This window comes from Hyla sarda, unplaced genomic scaffold (assembly GCF_029499605.1).
Source record: "Hyla sarda isolate aHylSar1 unplaced genomic scaffold, aHylSar1.hap1 scaffold_1533, whole genome shotgun sequence".
NCBI classification, from domain to species: domain Eukaryota; kingdom Metazoa; phylum Chordata; class Amphibia; order Anura; family Hylidae; genus Hyla; species Hyla sarda.
In genome coordinates, this window is record NW_026608169.1 from 42257 (window position 1) to 63703 (window position 21447).

General features: G+C 46.1%; 9 non-coding genes across 9 annotated transcripts; all 9 read right to left on the reverse strand.

Moving 5' to 3' along the window:
* Window positions 1-2071: 2071 nt before the first annotated feature.
* Window positions 2072-2262, reverse strand: LOC130309724 (U2 spliceosomal RNA). The gene has a single exon (XR_008858364.1). It is a non-coding gene; the product is annotated as a U2 spliceosomal RNA (small nuclear RNA).
* Window positions 2263-4349: 2087 nt separating this feature from the next.
* On the reverse strand, window positions 4350-4540 carry LOC130309725 (U2 spliceosomal RNA). Its single transcript, XR_008858365.1, has one exon. It is a non-coding gene; the product is annotated as a U2 spliceosomal RNA (small nuclear RNA).
* A 2086-nt stretch (window positions 4541-6626) lies between these two features.
* LOC130309726 (U2 spliceosomal RNA) lies at window positions 6627-6817 on the reverse strand. Its single transcript, XR_008858366.1, has one exon. It is a non-coding gene; the product is annotated as a U2 spliceosomal RNA (small nuclear RNA).
* Window positions 6818-8905: 2088 nt separating this feature from the next.
* Window positions 8906-9096, reverse strand: LOC130309727 (U2 spliceosomal RNA). Its single transcript, XR_008858367.1, has one exon. It is a non-coding gene; the product is annotated as a U2 spliceosomal RNA (small nuclear RNA).
* Window positions 9097-11182: 2086 nt separating this feature from the next.
* LOC130309728 (U2 spliceosomal RNA) lies at window positions 11183-11373 on the reverse strand. Its single transcript, XR_008858368.1, has one exon. It is a non-coding gene; the product is annotated as a U2 spliceosomal RNA (small nuclear RNA).
* Window positions 11374-13459: 2086 nt separating this feature from the next.
* LOC130309729 (U2 spliceosomal RNA) lies at window positions 13460-13650 on the reverse strand. The gene has a single exon (XR_008858369.1). It is a non-coding gene; the product is annotated as a U2 spliceosomal RNA (small nuclear RNA).
* A 2086-nt stretch (window positions 13651-15736) lies between these two features.
* On the reverse strand, window positions 15737-15927 carry LOC130309730 (U2 spliceosomal RNA). The gene has a single exon (XR_008858370.1). It is a non-coding gene; the product is annotated as a U2 spliceosomal RNA (small nuclear RNA).
* Window positions 15928-18012: 2085 nt separating this feature from the next.
* LOC130309732 (U2 spliceosomal RNA) lies at window positions 18013-18203 on the reverse strand. The gene has a single exon (XR_008858372.1). It is a non-coding gene; the product is annotated as a U2 spliceosomal RNA (small nuclear RNA).
* A 2090-nt stretch (window positions 18204-20293) lies between these two features.
* LOC130309733 (U2 spliceosomal RNA) lies at window positions 20294-20484 on the reverse strand. Its single transcript, XR_008858373.1, has one exon. It is a non-coding gene; the product is annotated as a U2 spliceosomal RNA (small nuclear RNA).
* Between the last annotated feature and the right edge of the window lie 963 nt (window positions 20485-21447).

Consider the following 21447-nt stretch of genomic DNA (forward strand, 5'->3'; position numbering starts at 1 on the left):
CAACAAGGTCCCCTTCATGGGCACTATCACTGCTTGCTGTCAGGGAGGCTGCCAGACAATTTTCCATGCACACTCTGGGCTGGGGGGCAGTCAACCACCAGTACACACAGCAGAACCTAAACCCATACCATTATTGCTAAGCAGCAAGACAGGGGCCCATTGCACTCCCACGGGGCCTTTTTAAATGCAATCCATAACCCGGATTTGCCAGGAACCCTTCTTACTCCTCCTACTTGCATGTGACACTGGGCTTAGGATCTGCATAGGAAACACACACACAAGCACACACCTACCTTTGTTGCCTGCAGATGCCTCCTTGGCTGTCCCCAAACGGTATCAAACCAACACCCACGGGAAGCTGTAAGCATAGAGGACATGCCTGCACCCCATTGGACTTACCTGTGTGGGTTAAATCCGGGTTATTTGACAACCTATGGCGGTGATGGTTCTGCTCAGGCAGAGCAGTGCTGATGCTCCTCATAAAGCTGTCGCTGCTGTGAAGGTTCTAGGTGACATCACAAATCCCTATGGTTACATACACAACAAAGCTGGGTTGTTGTTGTTTACACTCTGCAAGGCCTGTGGAAGTGAGTGACATCATAGCACTGTAGTTCTGAGGGTTCTAGATGGATGCAACAATCTCCTGTTGCTTCTATGAAGGCCATAATAGACGACATCACCAAACAGCTCCATAGTCACATACACAGCAAAGGAGAGATGTTGTTTACACCTAGTGATGTCAGTGGTATTGAGTGACATCACAGCACAGTGCTAAGGCTCCTGGGCCTGGACACAGCAGCGGCTGCAATATCTCAACGGAGAATACGTTTATATATATGTGTGTGTGTGCGCGTATATATATATATATATATATATATATATATATATATATATATTTCTCCGCCGAAATCACTTTTAAACCCATTTCCACCTTTTTTTCCCTTCTCTTCCTCTTACTTTTTTTTCACGTTTTTTTACGTTTTTCTCCTTTTCGCCTCTTTTCTGGGCGTATTATTCTTCTTTTTCTTCTTTTTTTTCGTCTAATGCATACCCCATCAGTGCAGCAATGCTTATTCAATACCGCCAGCAGATGGAGACACTGGGGGATAATTTTCTAAGGATTTATACTGATTTTTCCTGTCTGAATTTGTCGCACAGAAAGTTGCAGGCCAAATATGTGTGACATTTCTGCGACTTTAGCTTCTAGAGCATTTTTACAACATTATACATAGGTGCTGAATACATAAAAAGCGACTGTTCAGCGACAGACAAGTCGCATCGGCTGAAAGTAGGCCAGAATGTCAGTCCATGTTGGAGCAGGTTTAGATACAGTCTAAAGTATAGATCTCAAAGTCTGTGCACAGAATTTAGCAAGGGCCTCGCACCTTCTGATGCATCAGGTAGGTGCATAGCATAGCCTAACCCTCTGTACTTTGGTCTATATTGATGCGGGACATAGACAGCCAGCTGATGACCAATCCATTAGTGCAATGGATGGCTGGAAGCATTTGTCTTTGCCTTTGCAATACCACAGAAGCAATGCATGGTCAATGTACAGCAATGACACACCTGTGTGAACAGCCAGGAGACCCCCCCCCCCCCCCCATGTTATGTTACATAGTTACATAGTTAGTACGGTCGAAAAAAGACATATGTCCATCAAGTTCAACCAGGGAATTAAGGGGTAGGGGTGTGGCGCGATATTGGGGAAGGGATGAGATTTTATATTTCTTCATAAGCATTAATCTTATTTTGTCAATTAGGAACATTCAGCACCCACCCGCTATCAAGGCAGCTGCCTATCATGTCATGCCCTACCTGCACAGGTGTGCTGGCTACTCAAATGATCCAATTAAGGAGGCCATTTAGTCAGCAGCAGCAGAAGTCCTGTGCCTGGACGCTCCAACAGCGGCCAGACACAAGCAGAAGCAGCAGAAGCAGCAGAAGCAGCAGCAGCAGCACCACCTTTTGTTTTTTGGCTGCAGCAGCAAGGCCCACAGGGCTGGCTAGCTGGCTAGCCAGCAAGCAGGTAGCAATGAAAGTAGGAATCTTTCTTTTTAACCCTGTAAGGGGGTGGTGCACTGTACCCGAAGATACTGCCATATCGGGTCAATGCATAGGGCGACGGAAGCAAGCTTCGAAATCGGCCCCCGTTCTCAAAAATCCATTTAATATATGGTCCCCAGATAGGGGACGTATCAGATATTAAACTGATAAGAACAGATACTACACTTGATCTTAGCCAAAAGGCCGAGAAGCGATAACCGTGAAAGGGGCGGGCCCAACAAGGTCCCCTTCATGGGCACTATCACTGCTTGCTGTCAGGGAGGCTGCCAGACAATTTTCCATGCACACTCTGGGCTGGGGGGCAGTCAACCACCAGTACACACAGCAGAACCTAAACCCATACCATTATTGCTAAGCAGCAAGACAGGGGCCCATTGCACTCCCACGGGGCCTTTTTAAATGCAATCCATAACCCGGATTTGCCAGGAACCCTTCTTACTCCTCCTACTTGCATGTGACACTGGGCTTAGGATCTGCATAGGAAACACACACACAAGCACACACCTACCTTTGTTGCCTGCAGATGCCTCCTTGGCTGTCCCCAAACGGTATCAAACCAACACCCACGGGAAGCTGTAAGCATAGAGGACATGCCTGCACCCCATTGGACTTACCTGTGTGGGTTAAATCCGGGTTATTTGACAACCTATGGCGGTGATGGTTCTGCTCAGGCAGAGCAGTGCTGATGCTCCTCATAAAGCTGTCGCTGCTGTGAAGGTTCTAGGTGACATCACAAATCCCTATGGTTACATACACAACAAAGCTGGGTTGTTGTTGTTTACACTCTGCAAGGCCTGTGGAAGTGAGTGACATCATAGCACTGTAGTTCTGAGGGTTCTAGATGGATGCAACAATCTCCTGTTGCTTCTATGAAGGCCATAATAGACGACATCACCAAACAGCTCCATAGTCACATACACAGCAAAGGAGAGATGTTGTTTACACCTAGTGATGTCAGTGGTATTGAGTGACATCACAGCACAGTGCTAAGGCTCCTGGGCCTGGACACAGCAGCGGCTGCAATATCTCAACGGAGAATACGTTTATATATATGTGTGTGTGTGCGCGTATATATATATATATATATATATATATATATATATATATATATATTTCTCCGCCGAAATCACTTTTAAACCCATTTCCACCTTTTTTTCCCTTCTCTTCCTCTTACTTTTTTTTCACGTTTTTTTACGTTTTTCTCCTTTTCGCCTCTTTTCTGGGCGTATTATTCTTCTTTTTCTTCTTTTTTTTCGTCTAATGCATACCCCATCAGTGCAGCAATGCTTATTCAATACCGCCAGCAGATGGAGACACTGGGGGATAATTTTCTAAGGATTTATACTGATTTTTCCTGTCTGAATTTGTCGCACAGAAAGTTGCAGGCCAAATATGTGTGACATTTCTGCGACTTTAGCTTCTAGAGCATTTTTACAACATTATACATAGGTGCTGAATACATAAAAAGCGACTGTTCAGCGACAGACAAGTCGCATCGGCTGAAAGTAGGCCAGAATGTCAGTCCATGTTGGAGCAGGTTTAGATACAGTCTAAAGTATAGATCTCAAAGTCTGTGCACAGAATTTAGCAAGGGCCTCGCACCTTCTGATGCATCAGGTAGGTGCACAATAGCATAGCCTAACCCTCTGTACTTTGGTCTATATTGATGCGGGACATAGACAGCCAGCTGATGACCAATCCATTAGTGCAATGGATGGCTGGAAGCATTTGTCTTTGCCTTTGCAATACCACAGAAGCAATGCATGGTCAATGTACAGCAATGACACACCTGTGTGAACAGCCAGGAGACCCCCCCCCCCCCCCCATGTTATGTTACATAGTTACATAGTTAGTACGGTCGAAAAAAGACATATGTCCATCAAGTTCAACCAGGGAATTAAGGGGTAGGGGTGTGGCGCGATATTGGGGAAGGGATGAGATTTTATATTTCTTCATAAGCATTAATCTTATTTTGTCAATTAGGAACATTCAGCACCCACCCGCTATCAAGGCAGCTGCCTATCATGTCATGCCCTACCTGCACAGGTGTGCTGGCTACTCAAATGATCCAATTAAGGAGGCCATTTAGTCAGCAGCAGCAGAAGTCCTGTGCCTGGACGCTCCAACAGCGGCCAGACACAAGCAGAAGCAGCAGAAGCAGCAGCAGCAGCACCACCTTTTGTTTTTTGGCTGCAGCAGCAAGGCCCACAGGGCTGGCTAGCTGGCTAGCCAGCAAGCAGGTAGCAATGAAAGTAGGAATCTTTCTTTTTAACCCTGTAAGGGGGTGGTGCACTGTACCCGAAGATACTGCCATATCGGGTCAATGCATAGGGCGACGGAAGCAAGCTTCGAAATCGGCCCCCGTTCTCAAAAATCCATTTAATATATGGTCCCCAGATAGGGGACGTATCAGATATTAAACTGATAAGAACAGATACTACACTTGATCTTAGCCAAAAGGCCGAGAAGCGATAACCGTGAAAGGGGCGGGCCCAACAAGGTCCCCTTCATGGGCACTATCACTGCTTGCTGTCAGGGAGGCTGCCAGACAATTTTCCATGCACACTCTGGGCTGGGGGGCAGTCAACCACCAGTACACACAGCAGAACCTAAACCCATACCATTATTGCTAAGCAGCAAGACAGGGGCCCATTGCACTCCCACGGGGCCTTTTTAAATGCAATCCATAACCCGGATTTGCCAGGAACCCTTCTTACTCCTCCTACTTGCATGTGACACTGGGCTTAGGATCTGCATAGGAAACACACACACAAGCACACACCTACCTTTGTTGCCTGCAGATGCCTCCTTGGCTGTCCCCAAACGGTATCAAACCAACACCCACGGGAAGCTGTAAGCATAGAGGACATGCCTGCACCCCATTGGACTTACCTGTGTGGGTTAAATCCGGGTTATTTGACAACCTATGGCGGTGATGGTTCTGCTCAGGCAGAGCAGTGCTGATGCTCCTCATAAAGCTGTCGCTGCTGTGAAGGTTCTAGGTGACATCACAAATCCCTATGGTTACATACACAACAAAGCTGGGTTGTTGTTGTTTACACTCTGCAAGGCCTGTGGAAGTGAGTGACATCATAGCACTGTAGTTCTGAGGGTTCTAGATGGATGCAACAATCTCCTGTTGCTTCTATGAAGGCCATAATAGACGACATCACCAAACAGCTCCATAGTCACATACACAGCAAAGGAGAGATGTTGTTTACACCTAGTGATGTCAGTGGTATTGAGTGACATCACAGCACAGTGCTAAGGCTCCTGGGCCTGGACACAGCAGCGGCTGCAATATCTCAACGGAGAATACGTTTATATATATGTGTGTGTGTGCGCGTATATATATATATATATATATATATATATATATATATATATATATTTCTCCGCCGAAATCACTTTTAAACCCATTTCCACCTTTTTTTCCCTTCTCTTCCTCTTACTTTTTTTTCACGTTTTTTTACGTTTTTCTCCTTTTCGCCTCTTTTCTGGGCGTATTATTCTTCTTTTTCTTCTTTTTTTTCGTCTAATGCATACCCCATCAGTGCAGCAATGCTTATTCAATACCGCCAGCAGATGGAGACACTGGGGGATAATTTTCTAAGGATTTATACTGATTTTTCCTGTCTGAATTTGTCGCACAGAAAGTTGCAGGCCAAATATGTGTGACATTTCTGCGACTTTAGCTTCTAGAGCATTTTTACAACATTATACATAGGTGCTGAATACATAAAAAGCGACTGTTCAGCGACAGACAAGTCGCATCGGCTGAAAGTAGGCCAGAATGTCAGTCCATGTTGGAGCAGGTTTAGATACAGTCTAAAGTATAGATCTCAAAGTCTGTGCACAGAATTTAGCAAGGGCCTCGCACCTTCTGATGCATCAGGTAGGTGCACAATAGCATAGCCTAACCCTCTGTACTTTGGTCTATATTGATGCGGGACATAGACAGCCAGCTGATGACCAATCCATTAGTGCAATGGATGGCTGGAAGCATTTGTCTTTGCCTTTGCAATACCACAGAAGCAATGCATGGTCAATGTACAGCAATGACACACCTGTGTGAACAGCCAGGAGACCCCCCCCCCCCCCCATGTTATGTTACATAGTTACATAGTTAGTACGGTCGAAAAAAGACATATGTCCATCAAGTTCAACCAGGGAATTAAGGGGTAGGGGTGTGGCGCGATATTGGGGAAGGGATGAGATTTTATATTTCTTCATAAGCATTAATCTTATTTTGTCAATTAGGAACATTCAGCACCCACCCGCTATCAAGGCAGCTGCCTATCATGTCATGCCCTACCTGCACAGGTGTGCTGGCTACTCAAATGATCCAATTAAGGAGGCCATTTAGTCAGCAGCAGCAGAAGTCCTGTGCCTGGACGCTCCAACAGCGGCCAGACACAAGCAGAAGCAGCAGAAGCAGCAGCAGCAGCACCACCTTTTGTTTTTTGGCTGCAGCAGCAAGGCCCACAGGGCTGGCTAGCTGGCTAGCCAGCAAGCAGGTAGCAATGAAAGTAGGAATCTTTCTTTTTAACCCTGTAAGGGGGTGGTGCACTGTACCCGAAGATACTGCCATATCGGGTCAATGCATAGGGCGACGGAAGCAAGCTTCGAAATCGGCCCCCGTTCTCAAAAATCCATTTAATATATGGTCCCCAGATAGGGGACGTATCAGATATTAAACTGATAAGAACAGATACTACACTTGATCTTAGCCAAAAGGCCGAGAAGCGATAACCGTGAAAGGGGCGGGCCCAACAACAAGGTCCCCTTCATGGGCACTATCACTGCTTGCTGTCAGGGAGGCTGCCAGACAATTTTCCATGCACACTCTGGGCTGGGGGGCAGTCAACCACCAGTACACACAGCAGAACCTAAACCCATACCATTATTGCTAAGCAGCAAGACAGGGGCCCATTGCACTCCCACGGGGCCTTTTTAAATGCAATCCATAACCCGGATTTGCCAGGAACCCTTCTTACTCCTCCTACTTGCATGTGACACTGGGCTTAGGATCTGCATAGGAAACACACACACAAGCACACACCTACCTTTGTTGCCTGCAGATGCCTCCTTGGCTGTCCCCAAACGGTATCAAACCAACACCCACGGGAAGCTGTAAGCATAGAGGACATGCCTGCACCCCATTGGACTTACCTGTGTGGGTTAAATCCGGGTTATTTGACAACCTATGGCGGTGATGGTTCTGCTCAGGCAGAGCAGTGCTGATGCTCCTCATAAAGCTGTCGCTGCTGTGAAGGTTCTAGGTGACATCACAAATCCCTATGGTTACATACACAACAAAGCTGGGTTGTTGTTGTTTACACTCTGCAAGGCCTGTGGAAGTGAGTGACATCATAGCACTGTAGTTCTGAGGGTTCTAGATGGATGCAACAATCTCCTGTTGCTTCTATGAAGGCCATAATAGACGACATCACCAAACAGCTCCATAGTCACATACACAGCAAAGGAGAGATGTTGTTTACACCTAGTGATGTCAGTGGTATTGAGTGACATCACAGCACAGTGCTAAGGCTCCTGGGCCTGGACACAGCAGCGGCTGCAATATCTCAACGGAGAATACGTTTATATATATGTGTGTGTGTGCGCGTATATATATATATATATATATATATATATATATATATATATATTTCTCCGCCGAAATCACTTTTAAACCCATTTCCACCTTTTTTTCCCTTCTCTTCCTCTTACTTTTTTTTCACGTTTTTTTACGTTTTTCTCCTTTTCGCCTCTTTTCTGGGCGTATTATTCTTCTTTTTCTTCTTTTTTTTCGTCTAATGCATACCCCATCAGTGCAGCAATGCTTATTCAATACCGCCAGCAGATGGAGACACTGGGGGATAATTTTCTAAGGATTTATACTGATTTTTCCTGTCTGAATTTGTCGCACAGAAAGTTGCAGGCCAAATATGTGTGACATTTCTGCGACTTTAGCTTCTAGAGCATTTTTACAACATTATACATAGGTGCTGAATACATAAAAAGCGACTGTTCAGCGACAGACAAGTCGCATCGGCTGAAAGTAGGCCAGAATGTCAGTCCATGTTGGAGCAGGTTTAGATACAGTCTAAAGTATAGATCTCAAAGTCTGTGCACAGAATTTAGCAAGGGCCTCGCACCTTCTGATGCATCAGGTAGGTGCACAATAGCATAGCCTAACCCTCTGTACTTTGGTCTATATTGATGCGGGACATAGACAGCCAGCTGATGACCAATCCATTAGTGCAATGGATGGCTGGAAGCATTTGTCTTTGCCTTTGCAATACCACAGAAGCAATGCATGGTCAATGTACAGCAATGACACACCTGTGTGAACAGCCAGGAGACCCCCCCCCCCCCCCCATGTTATGTTACATAGTTACATAGTTAGTACGGTCGAAAAAAGACATATGTCCATCAAGTTCAACCAGGGAATTAAGGGGTAGGGGTGTGGCGCGATATTGGGGAAGGGATGAGATTTTATATTTCTTCATAAGCATTAATCTTATTTTGTCAATTAGGAACATTCAGCACCCACCCGCTATCAAGGCAGCTGCCTATCATGTCATGCCCTACCTGCACAGGTGTGCTGGCTACTCAAATGATCCAATTAAGGAGGCCATTTAGTCAGCAGCAGCAGAAGTCCTGTGCCTGGACGCTCCAACAGCGGCCAGACACAAGCAGAAGCAGCAGAAGCAGCAGCAGCAGCACCACCTTTTGTTTTTTGGCTGCAGCAGCAAGGCCCACAGGGCTGGCTAGCTGGCTAGCCAGCAAGCAGGTAGCAATGAAAGTAGGAATCTTTCTTTTTAACCCTGTAAGGGGGTGGTGCACTGTACCCGAAGATACTGCCATATCGGGTCAATGCATAGGGCGACGGAAGCAAGCTTCGAAATCGGCCCCCGTTCTCAAAAATCCATTTAATATATGGTCCCCAGATAGGGGACGTATCAGATATTAAACTGATAAGAACAGATACTACACTTGATCTTAGCCAAAAGGCCGAGAAGCGATAACCGTGAAAGGGGCGGGCCCAACAAGGTCCCCTTCATGGGCACTATCACTGCTTGCTGTCAGGGAGGCTGCCAGACAATTTTCCATGCACACTCTGGGCTGGGGGGCAGTCAACCACCAGTACACACAGCAGAACCTAAACCCATACCATTATTGCTAAGCAGCAAGACAGGGGCCCATTGCACTCCCACGGGGCCTTTTTAAATGCAATCCATAACCCGGATTTGCCAGGAACCCTTCTTACTCCTCCTACTTGCATGTGACACTGGGCTTAGGATCTGCATAGGAAACACACACACAAGCACACACCTACCTTTGTTGCCTGCAGATGCCTCCTTGGCTGTCCCCAAACGGTATCAAACCAACACCCACGGGAAGCTGTAAGCATAGAGGACATGCCTGCACCCCATTGGACTTACCTGTGTGGGTTAAATCCGGGTTATTTGACAACCTATGGCGGTGATGGTTCTGCTCAGGCAGAGCAGTGCTGATGCTCCTCATAAAGCTGTCGCTGCTGTGAAGGTTCTAGGTGACATCACAAATCCCTATGGTTACATACACAACAAAGCTGGGTTGTTGTTGTTTACACTCTGCAAGGCCTGTGGAAGTGAGTGACATCATAGCACTGTAGTTCTGAGGGTTCTAGATGGATGCAACAATCTCCTGTTGCTTCTATGAAGGCCATAATAGACGACATCACCAAACAGCTCCATAGTCACATACACAGCAAAGGAGAGATGTTGTTTACACCTAGTGATGTCAGTGGTATTGAGTGACATCACAGCACAGTGCTAAGGCTCCTGGGCCTGGACACAGCAGCGGCTGCAATATCTCAACGGAGAATACGTTTATATATATGTGTGTGTGTGCGCGTATATATATATATATATATATATATATATATATATATATATATATTTCTCCGCCGAAATCACTTTTAAACCCATTTCCACCTTTTTTTCCCTTCTCTTCCTCTTACTTTTTTTTCACGTTTTTTTACGTTTTTCTCCTTTTCGCCTCTTTTCTGGGCGTATTATTCTTCTTTTTCTTCTTTTTTTTCGTCTAATGCATACCCCATCAGTGCAGCAATGCTTATTCAATACCGCCAGCAGATGGAGACACTGGGGGATAATTTTCTAAGGATTTATACTGATTTTTCCTGTCTGAATTTGTCGCACAGAAAGTTGCAGGCCAAATATGTGTGACATTTCTGCGACTTTAGCTTCTAGAGCATTTTTACAACATTATACATAGGTGCTGAATACATAAAAAGCGACTGTTCAGCGACAGACAAGTCGCATCGGCTGAAAGTAGGCCAGAATGTCAGTCCATGTTGGAGCAGGTTTAGATACAGTCTAAAGTATAGATCTCAAAGTCTGTGCACAGAATTTAGCAAGGGCCTCGCACCTTCTGATGCATCAGGTAGGTGCACAATAGCATAGCCTAACCCTCTGTACTTTGGTCTATATTGATGCGGGACATAGACAGCCAGCTGATGACCAATCCATTAGTGCAATGGATGGCTGGAAGCATTTGTCTTTGCCTTTGCAATACCACAGAAGCAATGCATGGTCAATGTACAGCAATGACACACCTGTGTGAACAGCCAGGAGACCCCCCCCCCCCCCCATGTTATGTTACATAGTTACATAGTTAGTACGGTCGAAAAAAGACATATGTCCATCAAGTTCAACCAGGGAATTAAGGGGTAGGGGTGTGGCGCGATATTGGGGAAGGGATGAGATTTTATATTTCTTCATAAGCATTAATCTTATTTTGTCAATTAGGAACATTCAGCACCCACCCGCTATCAAGGCAGCTGCCTATCATGTCATGCCCTACCTGCACAGGTGTGCTGGCTACTCAAATGATCCAATTAAGGAGGCCATTTAGTCAGCAGCAGCAGAAGTCCTGTGCCTGGACGCTCCAACAGCGGCCAGACACAAGCAGAAGCAGCAGAAGCAGCAGCAGCAGCACCACCTTTTGTTTTTTGGCTGCAGCAGCAAGGCCCACAGGGCTGGCTAGCTGGCTAGCCAGCAAGCAGGTAGCAATGAAAGTAGGAATCTTTCTTTTTAACCCTGTAAGGGGGTGGTGCACTGTACCCGAAGATACTGCCATATCGGGTCAATGCATAGGGCGACGGAAGCAAGCTTCGAAATCGGCCCCCGTTCTCAAAAATCCATTTAATATATGGTCCCCAGATAGGGGACGTATCAGATATTAAACTGATAAGAACAGATACTACACTTGATCTTAGCCAAAAGGCCGAGAAGCGATAACCGTGAAAGGGGCGGGCCCAACAAGGTCCCCTTCATGGGCACTATCACTGCTTGCTGTCAGGGAGGCTGCCAGACAATTTTCCATGCACACTCTGGGCTGGGGGGCAGTCAACCACCAGTACACACAGCAGAACCTAAACCCATACCATTATTGCTAAGCAGCAAGACAGGGGCCCATTGCACTCCCACGGGGCCTTTTTAAATGCAATCCATAACCCGGATTTGCCAGGAACCCTTCTTACTCCTCCTACTTGCATGTGACACTGGGCTTAGGATCTGCATAGGAAACACACACACAAGCACACACCTACCTTTGTTGCCTGCAGATGCCTCCTTGGCTGTCCCCAAACGGTATCAAACCAACACCCACGGGAAGCTGTAAGCATAGAGGACATGCCTGCACCCCATTGGACTTACCTGTGTGGGTTAAATCCGGGTTATTTGACAACCTATGGCGGTGATGGTTCTGCTCAGGCAGAGCAGTGCTGATGCTCCTCATAAAGCTGTCGCTGCTGTGAAGGTTCTAGGTGACATCACAAATCCCTATGGTTACATACACAACAAAGCTGGGTTGTTGTTGTTTACACTCTGCAAGGCCTGTGGAAGTGAGTGACATCATAGCACTGTAGTTCTGAGGGTTCTAGATGGATGCAACAATCTCCTGTTGCTTCTATGAAGGCCATAATAGACGACATCACCAAACAGCTCCATAGTCACATACACAGCAAAGGAGAGATGTTGTTTACACCTAGTGATGTCAGTGGTATTGAGTGACATCACAGCACAGTGCTAAGGCTCCTGGGCCTGGACACAGCAGCGGCTGCAATATCTCAACGGAGAATACGTTTATATATATGTGTGTGTGTGCGCGATATATATATATATATATATATATATATATATATATATATATATATTCTCCGCCGAAATCACTTTTAAACCCATTTCCACCTTTTTTTCCCTTCTCTTCCTCTTACTTTTTTTTCACGTTTTTTTACGTTTTTCTCCTTTTCGCCTCTTTTCTGGGCGTATTATTCTTCTTTTTCTTCTTTTTTTTCGTCTAATGCATACCCCATCAGTGCAGCAATGCTTATTCAATACCGCCAGCAGATGGAGACACTGGGGGATAATTTTCTAAGGATTTATACTGATTTTTCCTGTCTGAATTTGTCGCACAGAAAGTTGCAGGCCAAATATGTGTGACATTTCTGCGACTTTAGCTTCTAGAGCATTTTTACAACATTATACATAGGTGCTGAATACATAAAAAGCGACTGTTCAGCGACAGACAAGTCGCATCGGCTGAAAGTAGGCCAGAATGTCAGTCCATGTTGGAGCAGGTTTAGATACAGTCTAAAGTATAGATCTCAAAGTCTGTGCACAGAATTTAGCAAGGGCCTCGCACCTTCTGATGCATCAGGTAGGTGCACAATAGCATAGCCTAACCCTCTGTACTTTGGTCTATATTGATGCGGGACATAGACAGCCAGCTGATGACCAATCCATTAGTGCAATGGATGGCTGGAAGCATTTGTCTTTGCCTTTGCAATACCACAGAAGCAATGCATGGTCAATGTACAGCAATGACACACCTGTGTGAACAGCCAGGAGACCCCCCCCCCCCCCCATGTTATGTTACATAGTTACATAGTTAGTACGGTCGAAAAAAGACATATGTCCATCAAGTTCAACCAGGGAATTAAGGGGTAGGGGTGTGGCGCGATATTGGGGAAGGGATGAGATTTTATATTTCTTCATAAGCATTAATCTTATTTTGTCAATTAGGAACATTCAGCACCCACCCGCTATCAAGGCAGCTGCCTATCATGTCATGCCCTACCTGCACAGGTGTGCTGGCTACTCAAATGATCCAATTAAGGAGGCCATTTAGTCAGCAGCAGCAGAAGTCCTGTGCCTGGACGCTCCAACAGCGGCCAGACACAAGCAGAAGCAGCAGAAGCAGCAGCAGCAGCACCACCTTTTGTTTTTTGGCTGCAGCAGCAAGGCCCACAGGGCTGGCTAGCTGGCTAGCCAGCAAGCAGGTAGCAATGAAAGTAGGAATCTTTCTTTTTAACCCTGTAAGGGGGTGGTGCACTGTACCCGAAGATACTGCCATATCGGGTCAATGCATAGGGCGACGGAAGCAAGCTTCGAAATCGGCCCCCGTTCTCAAAAATCCATTTAATATATGGTCCCCAGATAGGGGACGTATCAGATATTAAACTGATAAGAACAGATACTACACTTGATCTTAGCCAAAAGGCCGAGAAGCGATAACCGTGAAAGGGGCGGGCCCAACAAGGTCCCCTTCATGGGCACTATCACTGCTTGCTGTCAGGGAGGCTGCCAGACAATTTTCCATGCACACTCTGGGCTGGGGGGCAGTCAACCACCAGTACACACAGCAGAACCTAAACCCATACCATTATTGCTAAGCAGCAAGACAGGGGCCCATTGCACTCCCACGGGGCCTTTTTAAATGCAATCCATAACCCGGATTTGCCAGGAACCCTTCTTACTCCTCCTACTTGCATGTGACACTGGGCTTAGGATCTGCATAGGAAACACACACACAAGCACACACCTACCTTTGTTGCCTGCAGATGCCTCCTTGGCTGTCCCCAAACGGTATCAAACCAACACCCACGGGAAGCTGTAAGCATAGAGGACATGCCTGCACCCCATTGGACTTACCTGTGTGGGTTAAATCCGGGTTATTTGACAACCTATGGCGGTGATGGTTCTGCTCAGGCAGAGCAGTGCTGATGCTCCTCATAAAGCTGTCGCTGCTGTGAAGGTTCTAGGTGACATCACAAATCCCTATGGTTACATACACAACAAAGCTGGGTTGTTGTTGTTTACACTCTGCAAGGCCTGTGGAAGTGAGTGACATCATAGCACTGTAGTTCTGAGGGTTCTAGATGGATGCAACAATCTCCTGTTGCTTCTATGAAGGCCATAATAGACGACATCACCAAACAGCTCCATAGTCACATACACAGCAAAGGAGAGATGTTGTTTACACCTAGTGATGTCAGTGGTATTGAGTGACATCACAGCACAGTGCTAAGGCTCCTGGGCCTGGACACAGCAGCGGCTGCAATATCTCAACGGAGAATACGTTTATATATATGTGTGTGTGTGCGCGTATATATATATATATATATATATATATATATATATATATATATATTCTCCGCCGAAATCACTTTTAAACCCATTTCCACCTTTTTTTCCCTTCTCTTCCTCTTACTTTTTTTTCACGTTTTTTTACGTTTTTCTCCTTTTCGCCTCTTTTCTGGGCGTATTATTCTTCTTTTTCTTCTTTTTTTTCGTCTAATGCATACCCCATCAGTGCAGCAATGCTTATTCAATACCGCCAGCAGATGGAGACACTGGGGGATAATTTTCTAAGGATTTATACTGATTTTTCCTGTCTGAATTTGTCGCACAGAAAGTTGCAGGCCAAATATGTGTGACATTTCTGCGACTTTAGCTTCTAGAGCATTTTTACAACATTATACATAGGTGCTGAATACATAAAAAGCGACTGTTCAGCGACAGACAAGTCGCATCGGCTGAAAGTAGGCCAGAATGTCAGTCCATGTTGGAGCAGGTTTAGATACAGTCTAAAGTATAGATCTCAAAGTCTGTGCACAGAATTTAGCAAGGGCCTCGCACCTTCTGATGCATCAGGTAGGTGCACAATAGCATAGCCTAACCCTCTGTACTTTGGTCTATATTGATGCGGGACATAGACAGCCAGCTGATGACCAATCCATTAGTGCAATGGATGGCTGGAAGCATTTGTCTTTGCCTTTGCAATACCACAGAAGCAATGCATGGTCAATGTACAGCAATGACACACCTGTGTGAACAGCCAGGAGACCCCCCCCCCCCCCCCATGTTATGTTACATAGTTACATAGTTAGTACGGTCGAAAAAAGACATATGTCCATCAAGTTCAACCAGGGAATTAAGGGGTAGGGGTGTGGCGCGATATTGGGGAAGGGATGAGATTTTATATTTCTTCATAAGCATTAATCTTATTTTGTCAATTAGGAACATTCAGCACCCACCCGCTATCAAGGCAGCTGCCTATCATGTCATGCCCTACCTGCACAGGTGTGCTGGCTACTCAAATGATCCAATTAAGGAGGCCATTTAGTCAGCAGCAGCAGAAGTCCTGTGCCTGGACGCTCCAACAGCGGCCAGACACAAGCAGAAGCAGCAGAAGCAGCAGCAGCAGCACCACCTTTTGTTTTTTGGCTGCAGCAGCAAGGCCCACAGGGCTGGCTAGCTGGCTAGCCAGCAAGCAGGTAGCAATGAAAGTAGGAATCTTTCTTTTTAACCCTGTAAGGGGGTGGTGCACTGTACCCGAAGATACTGCCATATCGGGTCAATGCATAGGGCGACGGAAGCAAGCTTCGAAATCGGCCCCCGTTCTCAAAAATCCATTTAATATATGGTCCCCAGATAGGGGACGTATCAGATATTAAACTGATAAGAACAGATACTACACTTGATCTTAGCCAAAAGGCCGAGAAGCGATAACCGTGAAAGGGGCGGGCCCAACAAGGTCCCCTTCATGGGCACTATCACTGCTTGCTGTCAGGGAGGCTGCCAGACAATTTTCCATGCACACTCTGGGCTGGGGGGCAGTCAACCACCAGTACACACAGCAGAACCTAAACCCATACCATTATTGCTAAGCAGCAAGACAGGGGCCCATTGCACTCCCACGGGGCCTTTTTAAATGCAATCCATAACCCGGATTTGCCAGGAACCCTTCTTACTCCTCCTACTTGCATGTGACACTGGGCTTAGGATCTGCATAGGAAACACACACACAAGCACACACCTACCTTTGTTGCCTGCAGATGCCTCCTTGGCTGTCCCCAAACGGTATCAAACCAACACCCACGGGAAGCTGTAAGCATAGAGGACATGCCTGCACCCCATTGGACTTACCTGTGTGGGTTAAATCCGGGTTATTTGACAACCTATGGCGGTGATGGTTCTGCTCAGGCAGAGCAGTGCTGATGCTCCTCATAAAGCTGTCGCTGCTGTGAAGGTTCTAGGTGACATCACAAATCCCTATGGTTACATACACAACAAAGCTGGGTTGTTGTTGTTTACACTCTGCAAGGCCTGTGGAAGTGAGTGACATCATAGCACTGTAGTTCTGAGGGTTCTAGATGGATGCAACAATCTCCTGTTGCTTCTATGAAGGCCATAATAGACGACATCACCAAACAGCTCCATAGTCACATACACAGCAAAGGAGAGATGTTGTTTACACCTAGTGATGTCAGTGGTATTGAGTGACATCACAGCACAGTGCTAAGGCTCCTGGGCCTGGACACAGCAGCGGCTGCAATATCTCAACGGAGAATACGTTTATATATATGTGTGTGTGTGCGCGTATATATATATATATATATATATATATATATATATATATATATTTCTCCGCCGAAATCACTTTTAAACCCATTTCCACCTTTTTTTCCCTTCTCTTCCTCTTACTTTTTTTTCACGTTTTTTTACGTTTTTCTCCTTTTCGCCTCTTTTCTGGGCGTATTATTCTTCTTTTTCTTCTTTTTTTTCGTCTAATGCATACCCCATCAGTGCAGCAATGCTTATTCAATACCGCCAGCAGATGGAGACACTGGGGGATAATTTTCTAAGGATTTATACTGATTTTTCCTGTCTGAATTTGTCGCACAGAAAGTTGCAGGCCAAATATGTGTGACATTTCTGCGACTTTAGCTTCTAGAGCATTTTTACAACATTATACATAGGTGCTGAATACATAAAAAGCGACTGTTCAGCGACAGACAAGTCGCATCGGCTGAAAGTAGGCCGAATGTCAGTCCATGTTGGAGCAGGTTTAGATACAGTCTAAAGTATAGATCTCAAAGTCTGTGCACAGAATTTAGCAAGGGCCTCGCACCTTCTGATGCATCAGGTAGGTGCACAATAGCATAGCCTAACCCTCTGTACTTTGGTCTATATTGATGCGGGACATAGACAGCCAGCTGATGACCAATCCATTAGTGCAATGGATGGCTGGAAGCATTTGTCTTTGCCTTTGCAATACCACAGAAGCAATGCATGGTCAATGTACAGCAATGACACACCTGTGTGAACAGCCAGGAGACCCCCCCCCCCCCCCCCATGTTATGTTACATAGTTACATAGTTAGTACGGTCGAAAAAAGACATATGTCCATCAAGTTCAACCAGGGAATTAAGGGGTAGGGGTGTGGCGCGATATTGGGGAAGGGATGAGATTTTATATTTCTTCATAAGCATTAATCTTATTTTGTCAATTAGGAACATTCAGCACCCACCCGCTATCAAGGCAGCTGCCTATCATGTCATGCCCTACCTGCACAGGTGTGCTGGCTACTCAAATGATCCAATTAAGGAGGCCATTTAGTCAGCAGCAGCAGAAGTCCTGTGCCTGGACGCTCCAACAGCGGCCAGACACAAGCAGAAGCAGCAGAAGCAGCAGCAGCAGCACCACCTTTTGTTTTTTGGCTGCAGCAGCAAGGCCCACAGGGCTGGCTAGCTGGCTAGCCAGCAAGCAGGTAGCAATGAAAGTAGGAATCTTTCTTTTTAACCCTGTAAGGGGGTGGTGCACTGTACCCGAAGATACTGCCATATCGGGTCAATGCATAGGGCGACGGAAGCAAGCTTCGAAATCGGCCCCCGTTCTCAAAAATCCATTTAATATATGGTCCCCAGATAGGGGACGTATCAGATATTAAACTGATAAGAACAGATACTACACTTGATCTTAGCCAAAAGGCCGAGAAGCGATAACCGTGAAAGGGGCGGGCCCAACAAGGTCCCCTTCATGGGCACTATCACTGCTTGCTGTCAGGGAGGCTGCCAGACAATTTTCCATGCACACTCTGGGCTGGGGGGCAGTCAACCACCAGTACACACAGCAGAACCTAAACCCATACCATTATTGCTAAGCAGCAAGACAGGGGCCCATTGCACTCCCACGGGGCCTTTTTAAATGCAATCCATAACCCGGATTTGCCAGGAACCCTTCTTACTCCTCCTACTTGCATGTGACACTGGGCTTAGGATCTGCATAGGAAACACACACACAAGCACACACCTACCTTTGTTGCCTGCAGATGCCTCCTTGGCTGTCCCCAAACGGTATCAAACCAACACCCACGGGAAGCTGTAAGCATAGAGGACATGCCTGCACCCCATTGGACTTACCTGTGTGGGTTAAATCCGGGTTATTTGACAACCTATGGCGGTGATGGTTCTGCTCAGGCAGAGCAGTGCTGATGCTCCTCATAAAGCTGTCGCTGCTGTGAAGGTTCTAGGTGACATCACAAATCCCTATGGTTACATACACAACAAAGCTGGGTTGTTGTTGTTTACACTCTGCAAGGCCTGTGGAAGTGAGTGACATCATAGCACTGTAGTTCTGAGGGTTCTAGATGGATGCAACAATCTCCTGTTGCTTCTATGAAGGCCATAATAGACGACATCACCAAACAGCTCCATAGTCACATACACAGCAAAGGAGAGATGTTGTTTACACCTAGTGATGTCAGTGGTATTGAGTGACATCACAGCACAGTGCTAAGGCTCCTGGGCCTGGACACAGCAGCGGCTGCAATATCTCAACGGAGAATACGTTTATATATATGTGTGTGTGTGCGCGTATATATATATATATATATATATATATATATATATATATATATATTTCTCCGCCGAAATCACTTTTAAACCCATTTCCACCTTTTTTTCCCTTCTCTTCCTCTTACTTTTTTTTCACGTTTTTTTACGTTTTTCTCCTTTTCGCCTCTTTTCTGGGCGTATTATTCTTCTTTTTCTTCTTTTTTTTCGTCTAATGCATACCCCATCAGTGCAGCAATGCTTATTCAATACCGCCAGCAGATGGAGACACTGGGGGATAATTTTCTAAGGATTTATACTGATTTTTCCTGTCTGAATTTGTCGCACAGAAAGTTGCAGGCCAAATATGTGTGACATTTCTGCGACTTTAGCTTCTAGAGCATTTTTACAACATTATACATAGGTGCTGAATACATAAAAAGCGACTGTTCAGCGACAGACAAGTCGCATCGGCTGAAAGTAGGCCAGAATGTCAGTCCATGTTGGAGCAGGTTTAGATACAGTCTAAAGTATAGATCTCAAAGTCTGTGCACAGAATTTAGCAAGGGCCTCGCACCTTCTGATGCATCAGGTAGGTGCACAATAGCATAGCCTAACCCTCTGTACTTTGGTCTATATTGATGCGGGACATAGACAGCCAGCTGATGACCAATCCATTAGTGCAATGGATGGCTGGAAGCATTTGTCTTTGCCTTTGCAATACCACAGAAGCAATGCATGGTCAATGTACAGCAATGACACACCTGTGTGAACAGCCAGGAGACCCCCCCCCCCCCCCCCCCATGTTATGTTACATAGTTACATAGTTAGTACGGTCGAAAAAAGACATATGTCCATCAAGTTCAACCAGGGAATTAAGGGGTAGGGGTGTGGCGCGATATTGGGGAAGGGATGAGATTTTATATTTCTTCATAAGCATTAATCTTATTTTGTCAATTAGGAACATTCAGCACCCACCCGCTATCAAGGCAGCTGCCTATCATGTCATGCCCTACCTGCACAGGTGTGCTGGCTACTCAAATGATCCAATTAAGGAGGCCATTTAGTCAGCAGCAGCAGAAGTCCTGTGCCTGGACGCTCCAACAGCGGCCAGACACAAGCAGAAGCAGCAGAAGCAGCAGCAGCAGCACCACCTTTTGTTTTTTGGCTGCAGCAGCAAGGCCCACAGGGCTGGCTAGCTGGCTAGCCAGCAAGCAGGTAGCAATGAAAGTAGGAATCTTTCTTTTTAACCCTGTAAGGGGGTGGTGCACTGTACCCGAAGATACTGCCATATCGGGTCAATGCATAGGGCGACGGAAGCAAGCTTCGAAATCGGCCCCCGTTCTCAAAAATCCATTTAATATATGGTCCCCAGATAGGGGACGTATCAGATATTAAACTGATAAGAACAGATACTACACTTGATCTTAGCCAAAAGGCCGAGAAGCGATAACCGTGAAAGGGGCGGGCCCAACAAGGTCCCCTTCATGGGCACTATCACTGCTTGCTGTCAGGGAGGCTGCCAGACAATTTTCCATGCACACTCTGGGCTGGGGGGCAGTCAACCACCAGTACACACAGCAGAACCTAAACCCATACCATTATTGCTAAGCAGCAAGACAGGGGCCCATTGCACTCCCACGGGGCCTTTTTAAATGCAATCCATAACCCGGATTTGCCAGGAACCCTTCTTACTCCTCCTACTTGCATGTGACACTGGGCTTAGGATCTGCATAGGAAACACACACACAAGCACACACCTACCTTTGTTGCCTGCAGATGCCTCCTTGGCTGTCCCCAAACGGTATCAAACCAACACCCACGGGAAGCTGTAAGCATAGAGGACATGCCTGCACCCCATTGGACTTACCTGTGTGGGTTAAATCCGGGTTATTTGACAACCTATGGCGGTGATGGTTCTGCTCAGGCAGAGCAGTGCTGATGCTCCTCATAAAGCTGTCGCTGCTGTGAAGGTTCTAGGTGACATCACAAATCCCTATGGTTACATACACAACAAAGCTGGGTTGTTGTTGTTTACACTCTGCAAGGCCTGTGGAAGTGAGTGACATCATAGCACTGTAGTTCTGAGGGTTCTAGATGGATGCAACAATCTCCTGTTGCTTCTATGAAGGCCATAATAGACGACATCACCAAACAGCTCCATAGTCACATACACAGCAAAGGAGAGATGTTGTTTACACCTAGTGATGTCAGTGGTATTGAGTGACATCACAGCACAGTGCTAAGGCTCCTGGGCCTGGACACAGCAGCGGCTGCAATATCTCAACGGAGAATACGTTTATATATATGTGTGTGTGTGCGCGTATATATATATATATATATATATATATATATATATATATATATTTCTCCGCCGAAATCACTTTTAAACCCATTTCCACCTTTTTTTCCCT